This window comes from Mytilus galloprovincialis, chromosome 3, assembly GCF_965363235.1.
Source record: "Mytilus galloprovincialis chromosome 3, xbMytGall1.hap1.1, whole genome shotgun sequence".
In the NCBI taxonomy this organism is placed as follows: Eukaryota; Metazoa; Mollusca; class Bivalvia; order Mytilida; family Mytilidae; genus Mytilus; species Mytilus galloprovincialis.
Window position 1 is genome coordinate 60,056,223 of NC_134840.1, and position 15,480 is coordinate 60,071,702.

General features: G+C 34.2%; 1 protein-coding gene and 1 long non-coding RNA gene across 3 annotated transcripts in view; both read right to left on the reverse strand.

Moving 5' to 3' along the window:
• LOC143068503 (monocarboxylate transporter 12-like) overlaps positions 1 to 10,196 on the reverse strand; it is a 39,783-nt gene extending 29,587 nt beyond the window's left edge. Inside the window, exon 1 of one of the 2 annotated variants that reach the window (XM_076242611.1) lies at positions 10,063 to 10,196. The gene's annotated coding sequence lies outside the window, so the exon portion shown is untranslated. The other variant, XM_076242612.1, reaches the window with a different exon arrangement.
• On the reverse strand, positions 5,312 to 8,662 carry LOC143068502 (uncharacterized). Its single transcript, XR_012976183.1, has 2 exons — positions 7,601 to 8,662; positions 5,312 to 5,818 (listed from the first exon to the last, which is right to left on the reverse strand). It is a non-coding gene; the product is annotated as an uncharacterized LOC143068502 (long non-coding RNA).
• Positions 10,197 to 15,480: the final 5,284 nt, after the last annotated feature.

Consider the following 15,480-nt stretch of genomic DNA (forward strand, 5'->3'; position numbering starts at 1 on the left):
TTATATTTTTTACCAATTTTCACGGTCCATTGACCATGGAAAATGATAGTGCGAGTGGGGCATCAGTGTACTTTGGACACATTTTTGTTTTGTTACAAAACGCGGAGCCCTCTTTTGGACCTTTCAAAGCTATCTATGTCTTGTTGTAAGTATGGATCACAAACAGAGCCAACATACTCTAGTGATAGTTTTACTAGGGACGTATATGCTTGCTCTTAAATTGATGTGTTCAGGTTTCCTCCTTAGAAAGCCTTATTTCGCAGAAAGTTAAACATAAAAATAGTGATATGGAGGCGGCGTGAGCAGACTTCTTTAAAGCTTAATAACTTATAAGGTGGAAGACCTATATACTTCATACGTTGATTATATATGCCTCATGGTACGAAGTTGCCATCAGTTACATGTCCATTGTCCTTGACCTCATTTTCATGGTTCAGTGACTTCTTGAAAAAAGTGGTTATTTCTTTTTAAAATGCATTTCTCTCTTATAATGAGTAGCATGATAAATATATTTGGTATGTGCGTACTTTGCAAGATCATCATGCCCGTCAGACAGTTTTCACCTCACCTCCACCTCATGGATCAGTAAGCAAGGTTAAGTCCATATGTTAGATACTATAAGCCATAGGTCTAGCATATTCCGTGTATCATGTATGGAATGATTCTAAGGTATTTCAAAGGGAGAAAAGTTTAACGGCTGATACTAGTAGCGGTAACAGGATGGACATGAACCTCCCGTACGCTGATTGAATTTAATTTGTAGATAATATGTTACGTATACAATGATAAAGAAGCTACGATTTTTCTTTAGAGTAATAATAAACGTTCTTAAAAAGTCTCTTTTGCAGATATCAAGGCGATCAGAAAATCGGGAAAAAAAATATTTGAATGGTCTTTTTCTGATACCGTACGCACACAAATACCCCCCCCCCCCCCCCCCCCCCCAAAATCGGCCTTAAAATAGATGTTAGGTGTGTTTATTATTAATGTTCTGAATCACAAATCCTACAAGCTTTCATTTAAAACCATTGCAACTGAAATTTCCATTGGAAATTAAAAAAAAAATTAGCATGGGTGTACTGAAAATTCGACATTTTTGGGAAATGACCGATATATATACAACCCAACAATGGTAGATCTGTAAATTTGCCTTTGGAAATTCTTGGTTCTCCTGTCGCCGGGATTCGAACCCATGCTACTGAGATTTTTTTTCCAAAATCGCCTGCACTGTAACCGGCGCGCTGGACATAAACATATAAGGTTTTGATTGGATAACAACACAGAGATGTCAGTATATATTCAGGAAACTGCCCGGGGTATATACGACGTTTTCATCCCCAATTGTAGTCAAAAGTTATCACACTGTCAGAGGCTCACAGAGGGAAAATAATGACGTGCTTCAGTAAATAATAGATGTTTGATACAAAATCACGCAATTAACGCTTTTAATACTTAAATTTAATGTTGAAATTGTTCTTATGAATTATTATATACACGATAAAATTATGTTCACAGCAAATTAGAAAATCCTTCACGTATGCCGAACATATCAGGTTGGGTTTTTCAACTTATATTTATGTGTTGTAATCAAATACCTGCACTGGAAAATAACATTAAGTCAGGGGTAATCCGTAATATATGTGTAATTCAGGTCTCAGAAAGGGTATATACTGTGACTTTCCAGGCTAAGGACTTAAATTCCCTTCGCCTTCGGCTCAGGGGATATAAACTGTTAGCCGGGAATGTTACAGTATATACCCTGTCTAAGACCTGAATAACATATAATATTTGCAAATTTTGTTCTTCCCAAGTTTGACCCATCATCATAGTTGAAATATATTTTGGGAAGCTATTGTCACCACTTGGCGTCCGTCGATTATGACCAACAAGCGACAACATGGACACATCTACTTAAAATAAACCGCATGAGCGAAGTAACAAGTTTTTGACTCGCCTGCTATGAAAGTCGTAGAAAGCCAGACATACTTTAACCTATAATGGTTTACTTTTTAAATTGCTATTTGGATGGAGAGTTGTCTCATTGGCACTCACACCACATCTTCCTATATCTATATATGAATTGCAATTCCTGCGACAGCGGCGTAAATATTTTTTTGTGATTCGGTCTGTTTCTCGGTAACTGCAAGTGATAGGCCAATGGTATTTGGTCTATGGAACACTTCGCAGGTTTGTTTAGGTCAGTCTGACACCTGTCATTGACCTCATTCATTTTCATGACCCATTGACCGACCAGGTTGAAAATTTTTATGTTTTTTTATTCAATGTAACTATGAGTGGTAAATGAATGTATTGATCTATCGAATCGGCTGAAGATGCACATGTCACCTGACCGTAACCTTATTTTCATGGTCCACCAACTATGTTAACAACCTGTTAAAGTCTGTTTCAGTAACTAAATGGTAGGTCAATGATATTTGGTCAATGGATTCATCCAGGGGTGTACTGCTACTTGCCGTCTGAAACCTGTCATCTGACACTGGTCTTCAAGTTCACAGCCCATTGGTTATGTTAAACTTTTTATGATTTGTATGCCCCAAATCACATAGGTCAAGGAGGCATATAGTATTGCCCTTGTCTGGTCGTCCATACATCCGACCCTATCTTAGACTAGTAAAGTTATGCCTTTCATGTTGTTTCACATATACTTTATATGGGATAGCAATGATATTTGGTCAGTAGATAGACCTTGGGTAGTTCACCAAACAAAAAGATCACTTTGATCTACATTTTACACATGAGTGACTCGGTAAAATTTTTGCGTTTTTTTTAATTTCTCAGATACTAGAATTTATATTACCTGTCCCAAGTCAGGAGCCTGTTGTTCAGGGGTCAGACCACAATTCACATCCCTATCTATTCTACCGATTTTTTTAATTTTCACAGATTTATTACGATTTTTTTCTAAACTTTCTAACACCCGCTGCATTTTTTCGCCTGTCCCAAGTCAGGAGCCTCTGGCCTTTGTTAGTCTTATATCATTTTAATTTTAGTTTCTTGTGTAGAAATTGGAAATTACGGTATGGCGTTTATTATCACTGAACTAGTATATATTTGTTTAGGGGCCAGCTGAAGGACGCCTTCAGATGCGGGAATTTCTTGCTACATTGAAGACCTGTGGTGACCTTCTGCTGTTGTTTTTTCTATGGTCGGATTGTTGTCTCTTTGACACATTCCCCATTCCATACTCAATTTTATATCTTAAATTGTACATGAATCACCTTTCTACATATAAATTTTCAACCCATGTTTTAAGTCTACTACGAAAGAATTGCTTTCTGGAAGACAATAACTACTGAAATAACCCCTTGTTTTCTGGAAATCTTAAATAAGTTTACTGTGTAGAATGCATATACTGATATATATTTTTTTATTTTCATTTGTTACCTATTCTGACATCGGACTTCTTTTGAACTTAGTTTTACTATGCGTGTTGTTGTGTGTTTTTTCTCTCCATACGCTAGTAGTATTAGATGGTGGGGGTTGGGATTTCAAAATACACGTTCAACCCCTGCGGCATTGTTGCGCCAGTCCCAGGTCGAGAGCCTCTAGCCTTTGTTAGTCTTGCATGATTATCAATGTTAGTTTCTTGTGTATATTTCGGAGTTTACTAGTATGACGCACAGGGACTCGGTTAGCAGATTAAAATTTTGTAAATCAATGTTTTTAATTAATTTTCTTATTATTTCCTGTCTATTTGCATTACTATATTAACGTATTTGACGTTGCCATCACTAGGTTTTTTCAGTATATGGATATGGATAGTAAACTGCACATTGCCAGAAAACAAAGAAATAGTGATGGCAACGCTAAATACGTTAATATAGTTCTATCCATATCCATATACTGAAAAAAATCTAGGTTTTTTTCAGTATATGGATGTGGATAGTAAACTGCACATTGCCAGAAAACAAAGAAATAGTGATGGCAACGTTAAATACGTTCATATAGTAATGCATATGAAATAGACAGGAAATAATAACAAAAGTAATTAAAAACATTGATTTACAAAATTTTAATCTGCTAACCGAGTCCCTGTGGTATGACGTCCATTATCACTGAGCTGGTAGACAATTTTGTTAAGGGACCGATAAAGCACGCCTCTAGGTGAGGGAGTTTTTCGGTGCATTTATGACCCGACAATTATTCGTTCAAAGTTCATATTTAGGATTTTGTATATTTTTATAATATTTGCTTTTTTATCAATTATTCCGAGTCCTCATTGCGTTTTAATAATTTATCAGTTTATTGTATTCTACGCTATTCAAAAGTTACTTGTATTTTACACTTAACTATAATCCTTTCATTTAGATTAATTATCAAAGATTTATATCTGTCTTTAAGATAAAAGGTTTTGTAACAAAGAACATAGATAATTTGACACTAAGTGATAACTGCCGAAAGCCATTCTTGACAAACTTATACGAAGCATGTTTTTAATCCTTATTCCCGCTTTCGGCAAAACGCGAATTAATATTATTTATTAAAAGATATTTGATTGGTTCCTTTTCCGTATGTCAATCAGTCTTTTGTATTTCTATTTTGTATTTATTTTTATGTTGTTATTCAGTTATGTTTTGATATTTGAATTATATGGATGTGAAATAAATATGTAAACTTTCAAGCGACTTGGACTTTATCTAAACTACCGCTAGTTTCCCCCGAAACTAAGGAATAGGAGAGAGGTGACCAACAACCTGGTCATACATTTAAGACCCATTGGTAGCCTTATAAATACATATAAAAGGTACCAGGCTTATTATTAGAATTACGCCAGACGCACATTTCGACTGTAAAAGACTCATGAGTGGCGACCGAATCGAAAAACAGAAAGGCAAAATATAGTACAAGTATAACGTGTTGATCGTCGGGAGTTACAGCTGAGCGGTGAAGCTCGTAATGTGACCTTTAATTGCTTACTTAAACTACACTGTGACGTAGGTGGAGAGTTGTCTCATTGGCACTCATACCAAATTATCTTCATTTTCTTTGTTCAGTGGACCGTGAAATTGGGGTCAAAACTCTTATTTTGTATTAAAATTAGAAAGATCATATTATAAGGAACATGTGTACTAAGTTTCAAGTTGATTGGACTTCAACTTTATCAAAAACTACCTTGACCAAAAACTATACCCTGAAGTGGGACGAACAGACGGACGGACGGACGTACAGACCAGAAAACATAAAGCCCCTCTAGTATCGTAGGTGGGTCATAACTTTGAATCCTTCAAATAATTGAATTTGCCTCATTTATCTTTTGGTCAACACAGAACGAAACATGAACTATCTAGAGACTGAAAACAGTATTGTAGTATTGTATTATTTTTTGGTTTTAAAAGCACTATATTGATTTTACTGAGTATACGTCTGATTTTCAATGCTTATTTCAAAATTTTACATGTTGAAACAGAACGAATATCAATATCATCATGTGGGTTACTCGGTCATGGTGTTCACATTCACATTGTATCAGCTATATATCTTCATGAAATAAATCCCTCAGGATTTTGTACAGTGCAATTGCTGTATCAAGGCTGGTTGGTAATGAAAGAGCGTTTTCCTTCATGTAAATTCCACATAGATCCCATATGTCTTCATCACAAACTTGATCTTGACGAAAGATGCATTCAGTTTTACAGACATCGATTTTATCTTGATCCACTTCGATTCTGTAACTTCGAGTTTCATATGAAGTCGGAATCATATACATGACCATAGGTCTGCCATGTGGACAATTCTGGTTTTTTGTAGGGCGAATCTGATGTATATTCCAGGTTGTCATCACGTCATTCAATTCGTTCTAAAATAAAAATGAAAGACATTCAATAAAACAGATGATATCTCTGCTAATTTGTCAAAATCAACAATGTGAATCTGATTTAAATTTCGATTTCTTACAACACTCAAATTCAAAGAATAATGGTACACGGACTTATATAAGCTGCAAACAAGCAGCTTAAGAACGTCGTCGTTCGACCTGTTACAAACTATGCATGCACTTGAAAAGTACAAGTAACTTAAGGAGCCGATTATTTTAACTCTGAGGGGAGGGGTATGTTTTTGCCGTCAAATATAATTAGACAATGAAAAAAGAAAAAAGAAATATTCTGAGTAAAAATAACGTCAAAATACATAAAAAATCGGTCACGCCGCGTAAAAAAATACTTCAAAAAAAAAGGGAAATGAACATGAACTGCCCCCGTTCAATCAAGTTAAATGGGTCTGGCCTTTATCCTTCATTAAAAAAATTCGACAGAAAATTACACGAGTTTAAATCCATTTTTTTAAACAAACAATAAAAAGCAGCACAAAAGTCCACTCTGGCTTATTGACAAGTTATGTTAAACATATCTGGACTATGTTGAGATATAAATTAAATATGTCGGAGTTATTTCGAATCTTGACTATTAACCCCGCATGCATGACAACGAGGTAGCAACACACATATACCTTCCCAACATATTACCCTTGTATATGAAACCAGACAGCCTGCTGATTTGGCATAGCCAGGAACAATATACACTGCTCGTAAAGCTGGTTACCCGTAGATTTCTTTATGCTAATATAACTTATAAGCCCATTTTCCGTCTGAAAAAGGCATGCTCATAAGGATTAGCTTTTAATGTACAATTAACGTATACTCATTAAGCGCACAGTACCTGGTACAAATGGAACGATGAGCACAGGGAAAATTCTAAGTTTGGATGTAACACACATTCTGATTATCTGAAAGTGGTTTTTTTACTATAAGTCATATACATAATTTTATAAACGTGAACATGACGTCATCAGCGGTTTTGTTCTCATTATTTGCTTCTTATCGAAACAACATCTAACATGTGATAAGGTACTACGCGAGTTATTAGGATGGAGCACAATTTGTATGTTATTTCTAAACTATTTGGCAGAGAAAAAAAATAGAAGAGTAATTTCTTATATGAACGGGTTCAGTTAAGTCGGTTCACGTGATATGAAGTTTCAGTTTTAAAGACCATATTGATAAACTGTCAAAAATATTTAATTTATATACGCTCGCTTCGAAATAGTTGTTTTAAAAACGGTTCCACTACTCACCAAGACTCGCAAAATCTTACTGTTTCTAAAGTTTGTGCTAATGAATTATATATATACTTTGACAGTATGCGTATATTGGTTTATTATTATTATTATTATTATACCGAATAATTAAACTTCCAATCTCTTACATATTTGTAAGTCACTAAGATAAAATAGGAACTGTACTATTATTTTTCTTAATTGAAATTTTATGGATCTTGTACTGATATCCCTTATATAGTGCAATATAATGTATGCAATGTGGGCTTTGCTCATTGTTGAAGGCCGTATGATGACCTATAGTTGTTAATGGGTGTGTCATTTTGGACTCTTGAGGACAGTTGTCTCATTGGCAATCATACCACATCTTCTGTTTTATATACTTTGAGTCAACATATATCTGGAAAACCGAAGTTGTCAGCTGGTAACCTATTATCATTTCGCAACGATATTAAAATAGAATCGTTAGTAGAAAAAAATAGAGGTTCAGTTTTGTTAAAAATATGTAATTAGAGCAGTAACTTACCTGAAGCACAGACATGCAACAATACTGTATCAAATTCTTATCAAGAAGATCGCCATTATATAGACCATCATCTACCAAGACACCGAGCTTTTCAATCCAAACCTGACAGCACTGGCGTCTCAAAATGTACCAAAAACTCTCTATTCTTTGATTTCCTGTGCTTGGTCCGTAAATAAAACTTTCTTTTTCAGCTAGAAAGTTTTGAAACGCTGCTACATGACCATTTTCTGTTCCATGGTCTCCACGTACTCGAGAAGGACACCCTTTTATCTTGCTAACAGCCTCCATATAGTAGCCTGCAATAATTCTGGGATTACTACTGGTTGAATATGCATTTAGCCAAATAAGTTGTCTGGAGAATCCATCAAGGCAGCCATTTATGCAGAGACCATACCGTTTTAGTTTATCATACGAATCAAGATGCCACACGAAATCTGGGCCCCTTGCAAAATAATGTCTCCGTCTTAATCTTTTCTTTGAACGCATCTTAACGCCAACAGGATCAAGAAGCTTCATCATCATTTCAACTGTATCACGAGGAACATTTAGTCCATTCTGGGTGCACTGAAGGTGCATCCAGCGGTATCCGTAATCAGCACCACTCGAAATCTTGTCTTGTATGAAGAGCGCTGCTTCCAATACATCTGTCTTTGACTTGCGCCGCCTTAATCCGGCCCCCTTTAGTGTCCTCTTTAAGGTTCTCATACTAATGACAATCCCATGTTGTTCAGCGAGGAACTTTAAGATGTATTTGTACTCAAATCCCAAACGAAAATAGAATTTACAGATAGATGTTCTATCAATATCCATTTTAATCTGAAATAAAAAAAAATAGACAGAGATTAGCACTCAACCGTTAATAGTCCCGAGCAGCCAATAACCTATTCAAAACTGCATTAATTTTCATATTGGACCCCCGTTTTATTTTTACAGCTAATGCTTGTGTATGGGAAATATATGGTTTATGCTTAGCTGTTTAAGAATAGTGAAAATATCGACAAAGACAGTTTTAAATCTTTAAAAAAAATTATATTTGATACGTGTTTTAGCCGTTTTGTATCCAATTTGAAGTAAACAAAAATAAAATAACACATATACATTGTCTCATTTCTATTCACTATGTACTATATAGATGTAGGAAGATGTGGTGTGAGTGCCAATGAGACAACTCTCTATCCAAATAATATTTTTTTTTTTAAAGTAAACCATTATAGGTCAACGTACGGCCTTCAACATGGAGCCCTGGCTCACACCGAACAGCAAGCTATAAAGGGCCCCAAAATTACTAGTGTAAAACCATTCAAACGGGAAAACTTTTATTGAGTTCTTAGCTAAATTAAAATAATTAGCTAAACTATTCCGTAATAAAGGTTATTCTGGCATTTCTTAAAGAAATTTCTTAAATTAAACGGACGATAATGCTTTATATAAACCAGTCGCAACATTGCCCCCCCCCCCTCCCCGCGCCTGTACACCCAAAAAACTTCTTGGTCTTGTATTTTTCAAGTTTTGTGAGTTTCCTTATTGAATCCTGTTCCACTCCGTGTCCATCCTCTTTTCTAGAAATCCTGCTTGTGTCTACTGACCATTTTCATAAAATAATTTGGCTATTTACAATGAAAATTCTTAAAAACAAACCTTTCTTCTTTGTACTGTCTACCATTTCCGGAAGGCAATATACACGTGACAATGTCAAATCGAACGCGGTAACGAGAAAACCATCTCGTAATTACGACATAATTATGTTGTAATAACGACATAGCATGTCGTTATTTCGACATATTATGTCGTTATTACGACATGTTATGTCGTTATTTCGACATGTTATGTCGTAATTTCGACATATTATGTCGTAATTACGACATCATTATGTCGTTATTTCGACAAATTATGTCGTTTGAACAACATAGCGATGTCGAAATAACGACATATTATGTCGTTCTTACGACATGTTATGTCGTTATTTCAACATGTTATGTCGTTATTTCGACAGATTATGTCGTATTTACGACATCATTATGTCGTTATTTCCACAAATTATGTCGTTTAAACAACATAGCGATGTCGAAATAACGACATATTATGTCGTTATTACGACATGTTATGTCGTTATTATGACATGTTATGTCGTAATTTCGACATAATATGTCGTAATTACGACATAATTATGTCGTTCTTTCGACAAATCATGTCGTTATTACGACTTAAAATTATGTTGTTATAACGACATACTATGTCATTTTAACGACATAGCGATGTCGTTATTACGACAAACTATGTCGTAATTACGACATCTTTTTTTTTTTTTGAATGGCCCTTATCGGCTTCCGTAATGAACAACTTGATAATAAAACTTCGATATTCTGAACTTACATGTTTTCAGTACGTATGTACTGTTTGTTGTTCTTGGTGTTATAAGGTGTTACGAATCAATATAGAAACATAGGTATGATTAAACTAACCTGTAATGCAAGTGTTCAGCACCTTCGACTAAGTCTCGGCTTTTATCATAAATTGTCTGAACAAACTTTGGCATTTCATTATTTCACAACACCGAGATAGAACGATATTTATGACCTACATACAAATATATCAGATAAAAAAAAAAAAAACCACCGAAATCTATGTCTCTTTGTATTATCTCATATAATTCTATTCTGGTTGTCGAGATTACAATATTTACAGGTCTTCTCACTAGATTTATCCCGTTATATGTATTTTGTTTAGATTTTATACAAAATTATCTTTCAGTAGACAAAAGTTACTTTTGTCATGGCAAAATTCATTTTTGTAAAACAGACTTTACCTCTGTAACCTAATTTGAAAATTGGGCGACAAAAGTCAATTTTGTATGCAAATTAGTTTAGTTTGTATTCAAATCAAGACACCATCGTATTAACCAGTGATGTGACCTCCGAAGACTGTCGACGGTCATGTAACACGTTATAAACATAAATGTAGACATCAACAGTTAGCGAACTCGTGCAATTTAATTGTTCTATGTCTGTTTGATTTCATATTATTATATAGGATAAAAATATATGTGAATCATCGTTTAACCTGTACAAGAAAACGTTTTTATTGGTCGAATCAGTCAATTCGATGGGGTGCCGAATGGGACTTGAACTTTTTGTAATCAAAATCAATTTTGTGTACATAAAATTCAATTCTGTCATAACAACATCATGTTTGTCTTACAAAACTATGTGATACAGACTTCGTTTTATGAGAACTTCAATTTGTGATGACAAAATTCATTTTTGTAGACAAAACTCATTTTGTCATGACAAAATTCAATTTTGCGTGACAAAAATTCAATTTTGCGTGACAAAAATTCAATTTTGCGTGACAAAAATTCAATTTTGTCAAATGGATTATTAAATATAAACTTATTTGCATACAAAATTGACCTTTGTTACCTGATATGGAAATTAAAACACAATCAAAGTACTGAAGTACTGAACATCGGATGACCGCAGGTTCTTGTGGATGGTCAAAAGCACTTGTCACAGGAACAGATCACATCTCTATACCTGAAACTGGGGTTAATTTACTAAGATATTTTTTTCTGATACAAGTTCGTGCTTGGATGATGAATAAATGACAGGAAATTCAACCTCACCGTAATAACTATTATATTGTAGTGCAAGAAATCAGTATACCTTGGACTATTATACTTATATAATAATAGTCGTAGAGAATACACTGGTTTGTTGTTATATATATTATTAATATTACGATTGCATGTTTATATAATTTTCATCTATTTGTATATGATTATTCTATACTACTATTATTATAGTGCAGTGCAAGTGCATGGTGGACACTCTTCTGTAAAAGAAATCAAAGCCTTAAAGGCTGTAAAAGCAATTGCTGCCATGTTAATGTTTTGGGGACTTTTATTTTTCATCTACATATATAAGAATTAAACCTGAAAGGACATGGTTGTCTAGTGAAAAGCAAGAAGGTTTTGACTTTATATCAATAAAAGACTTAAGCAGGAAATCATTTTTAATATGTTTTATATTTCACAAGGAGACAACAAGTTTACCAGGCTAAAGTTGGGGATAATTATGGATTATCCCCTGGTAGTGTTTGTAACTGGGCAATAATTACTTTTATTGATTTAATTTTAACAATTTTCATAATTAATTTAAATTAACCATTCAGTTAAAACATTTCACCTTTCGAGACGCTAATGTTTAAAAATGGGACAGAAATAAAATATCTGGATCTCAATGCTCTTCAACTTTGTACTTTATTTGGCTTTTTTTAATTTTTTTTTTTAACTTTTTTGGATTCGAGCTTCACTGATGAGTCTTTTGTAGACGAAACGCGCGTCTGGCGTATATACAAAATTTAGTCCTGGTATCTATGATGAGTTTATTTACAAGACATAAACATGTAAAAAATAAATATATATTTCACCTTACTAAAAATATTTTCATAGTGTTACTTTGACATCATTTCTTAAAACTAAGTTCCACACATAATTGTTCATTTGATATGTGTCATCCTCATGCGATACGAGAAGTTTTCATGTCGCTAAATACAAAATGTAGTCTTCTTGTCGCTAAATTTATTCTTCTGGTCCGTTCTTGACGCTTCTTGTCGCTAAAATTCTTCTTGTCGTTATTAGTGAGACCGCTATTTTTAGATAACAGGTAGTCATTTACACTACACGTATAACCTGTGTAGTGATTTTTATTTTACGATTCTATACTATTAAACGAGAAGACCTCATTTTGTGTGTCGCTTCTCTTCCTTCCACAATAAATCAATCACCATGCCTCTGTGTCCTATAGGTAACATGCATAGTCGCATTTGTCATCCATTCTTATAATTATTCAGATTAAGTTATTTTGGGAGAAAAACAACAAAAAAGGTGTCAGACCACCAATTAAAAATCCCTATCTGTTCAACCAAATTTTGCAATTTTCACAGCTTTCTAAATATTTTACCTTAAGTTTAACTTCATAGAAACCAGGTATATCCTTAATTGTACATGTATCAGCTTTCTACATGCCAATTTTCACCATACCTTTAAAGCCTTCTAACAAAATAACTGACCTTCAAACAGAGGTACTCCAAGACAAAAACCTGGTTTTCTGGAAATCTAAAATTAGTATACTATGGAGCGCATTAATCCTCAATTTTTAATGCAAACTCATAGACAAGTAAATTTTGGCTCAAAATGATCTAGATATATTTCTCTTTCACCAAAAGTTTCATTTCTGCAAATTTGTTGGTTAGTTTAAGTAAACAAGGACATCAAAAGCACTATTTTGTGTCAGAGTAGGGCTACTTTTACATACGTTCTAAATTGGAGGGAGTAATTGGTGGTCTGACACCAAAAGGAGTCCGGATATGATTCCGTCATCGGACTGACTTTTAGTCATAGATAAGACTTCCGGTTTGAAACATGCACAAATACAACCAATCGTATGATAGATAGCAAAAATGAAAAATAAATAAGCCAATCAGAGCGTTCTCCATATCATGGTGTTTAGATCACAGGAACCACAACTATTATAGCTCCTTCTAGAGGACAATTATTTCTCGCATTTATATACATGTAAACTACGATTATACTACTTTATATATAGAGACTCTGTATTCTGTCTACTGTTTTCTTTGAAATGTTTACTATTTAAGATTAAATATACCAGTTGCATATATATTAAAATAAGTAAAACATGTGACACAAGTACAACCAATCGAATGATGGATAACAAAAATGAAAAATAAATAAGCCATTCAGAGTGTTCTCCATATCATGATGTTTAGATCGCAAGACTCACAACTATTATTCATACTTAGAGAGGACAATTATTTTTCGAGTTTACCTACATATAAACTACTATTATACTACTTTAATATATAGAGACTCTCTGTATTCTGTCAGGGACTTTCTATGTTAGTATAGAAAGTCTATGATTCTGTCTACTGTTTTCTTTGAAATGTTTACTATTTAAGGGGTCATACCACTTGCATGTATATTAAATTAAGTAAAACATGCTCAACTTCATCTAAAACAACCTAAAAAGGCCATTAGAGCGTTCTTCACATCATGGTGTTTAGATCGCAAGAATCACAACTATTATATATACATCCTTAGAGAGGACAATTATTTTCCGCGTTTATGATATCTACAAGTAAACTACGGTTGTAGTACTTTAATATATACTCTCTGTATTCTGTCAGGGACTTTCTATGTTAGTATAGAAAGTCCCTGATTCTGTCTACTGTTTTCTTTGAAATGTTTACTATTTAAGGGATCATACTCCTTGCATACATATTAAAATAACGGTAAAACATGCTCAACTTCATCTAAAACTACCTCGACCAAAAACTTTAACCTGAAGCGGGACAGACTAGAAAACATAATGCCCATAAATGGGGCATAAACATTTATTGTTGAAAGGGAAAATAGTGATTTGGCAAAAATGAAAGTACGGTAGAGATGAGAGGGAGGCATGACCTCTTTCGGGGCGTCGGGTTCGGGTGTTTTTAAGCTCTGGATTTGGGGATTGATCCTTACGGGATCCGGGAATATATTTTTCGATTTCGGGATTTCGGGATATGAATTTCTTTAAATTCTACATCTCGGGATTTCATGGTTATTAGCCCGGGATTTCGGGATCAGGACCCCTCCGACCACCCCTCAAATTAGCCTTAGTCGGTCTTAGTCATTTATACATGATTCATATCCTACCATTGGCATGTTAACTAATAAGGCTCTAAAAAGAAAAAAAAAGCACTGATGGATTGACCTAGAAGCGTATTTTATCAAGACTAATAATGATCTATATAAAAGCAGTTACATTTATTTCATGTTTGAAACAGTGCAAATTTTTAATTTGATTTGACTTTTACCAAAAAGAAGCCTTGTAGCAAAGGAGAAGAATAATTGTGGTCTGAGGCCAGACACACGAAAAGAATTGTATTTAACAGAAAGGAAACAAATATCGGACTTTGGGAAAAGGGAGATGGCTTTTGATACCTTCTATGAAATTCTCCATACATAATATCTTTTACAAAAATTCATCCTACAACAGTTCACAAGCTGTATATGCCCGCGATTTCGCGGGTGTGTTCTAGTAGTTTATGAATGAACGATAATTTTATGAATGAACAAGAGCACCTGACCTCTTTCTTAAACACCAATTAAACATATAAAACCGTATTTATTAAGATATAATTCAGTCAAATTTTCACCACTAAATCAACAACTGAAAGGATTCCATATTTTGTTGAAACATCGTACAACCGGAGAACAGAAATCGCAGGTATGAAAATGCACTTTTTTCACTGGTGTTGAAAACCCAAAACTAATTTGACTAATTTATGCATGACGGAAATTTAAGCGATAACAATACATCGGAGTGACCTCAAGGTCATCCTCTGTAAAAATGATTTTATGACAGAATTAAATTTTGTGTACACAAAATGATTTTGATTAGAAAAAGTTGAAGTCCCATCGGCGCCCCGTAGTACACGTATGTTACATACAAGTTTCTTAATATCAACAACCACACTTGAAAATTCTTACCACGATTCTGAGATATGAGTTTTAACAGTGCAGCGTTAACATAGTTTGCATTCTATAGATATAATACCAGTACTTTAGAATTTCAAGCAAGACCGTGCATTCAGTGGTACGAAATCTCGTCGCGATATAACCTTTTTGTGTTCATGCGGCGTAAAGCAAACAGCAATCAATCAATCAATCAATCAATAAGGCGCGTTCAGGTGTTTAGTTATCAAAACCGGTAAAAAAATGTCAACGTTGAAAGTAAAAAAAAGGGTAAATCCTAAATTGACTGATTCGATCCATAAAAAAGTTTTTTATACAGGTTAAACGATGATTCACATATATT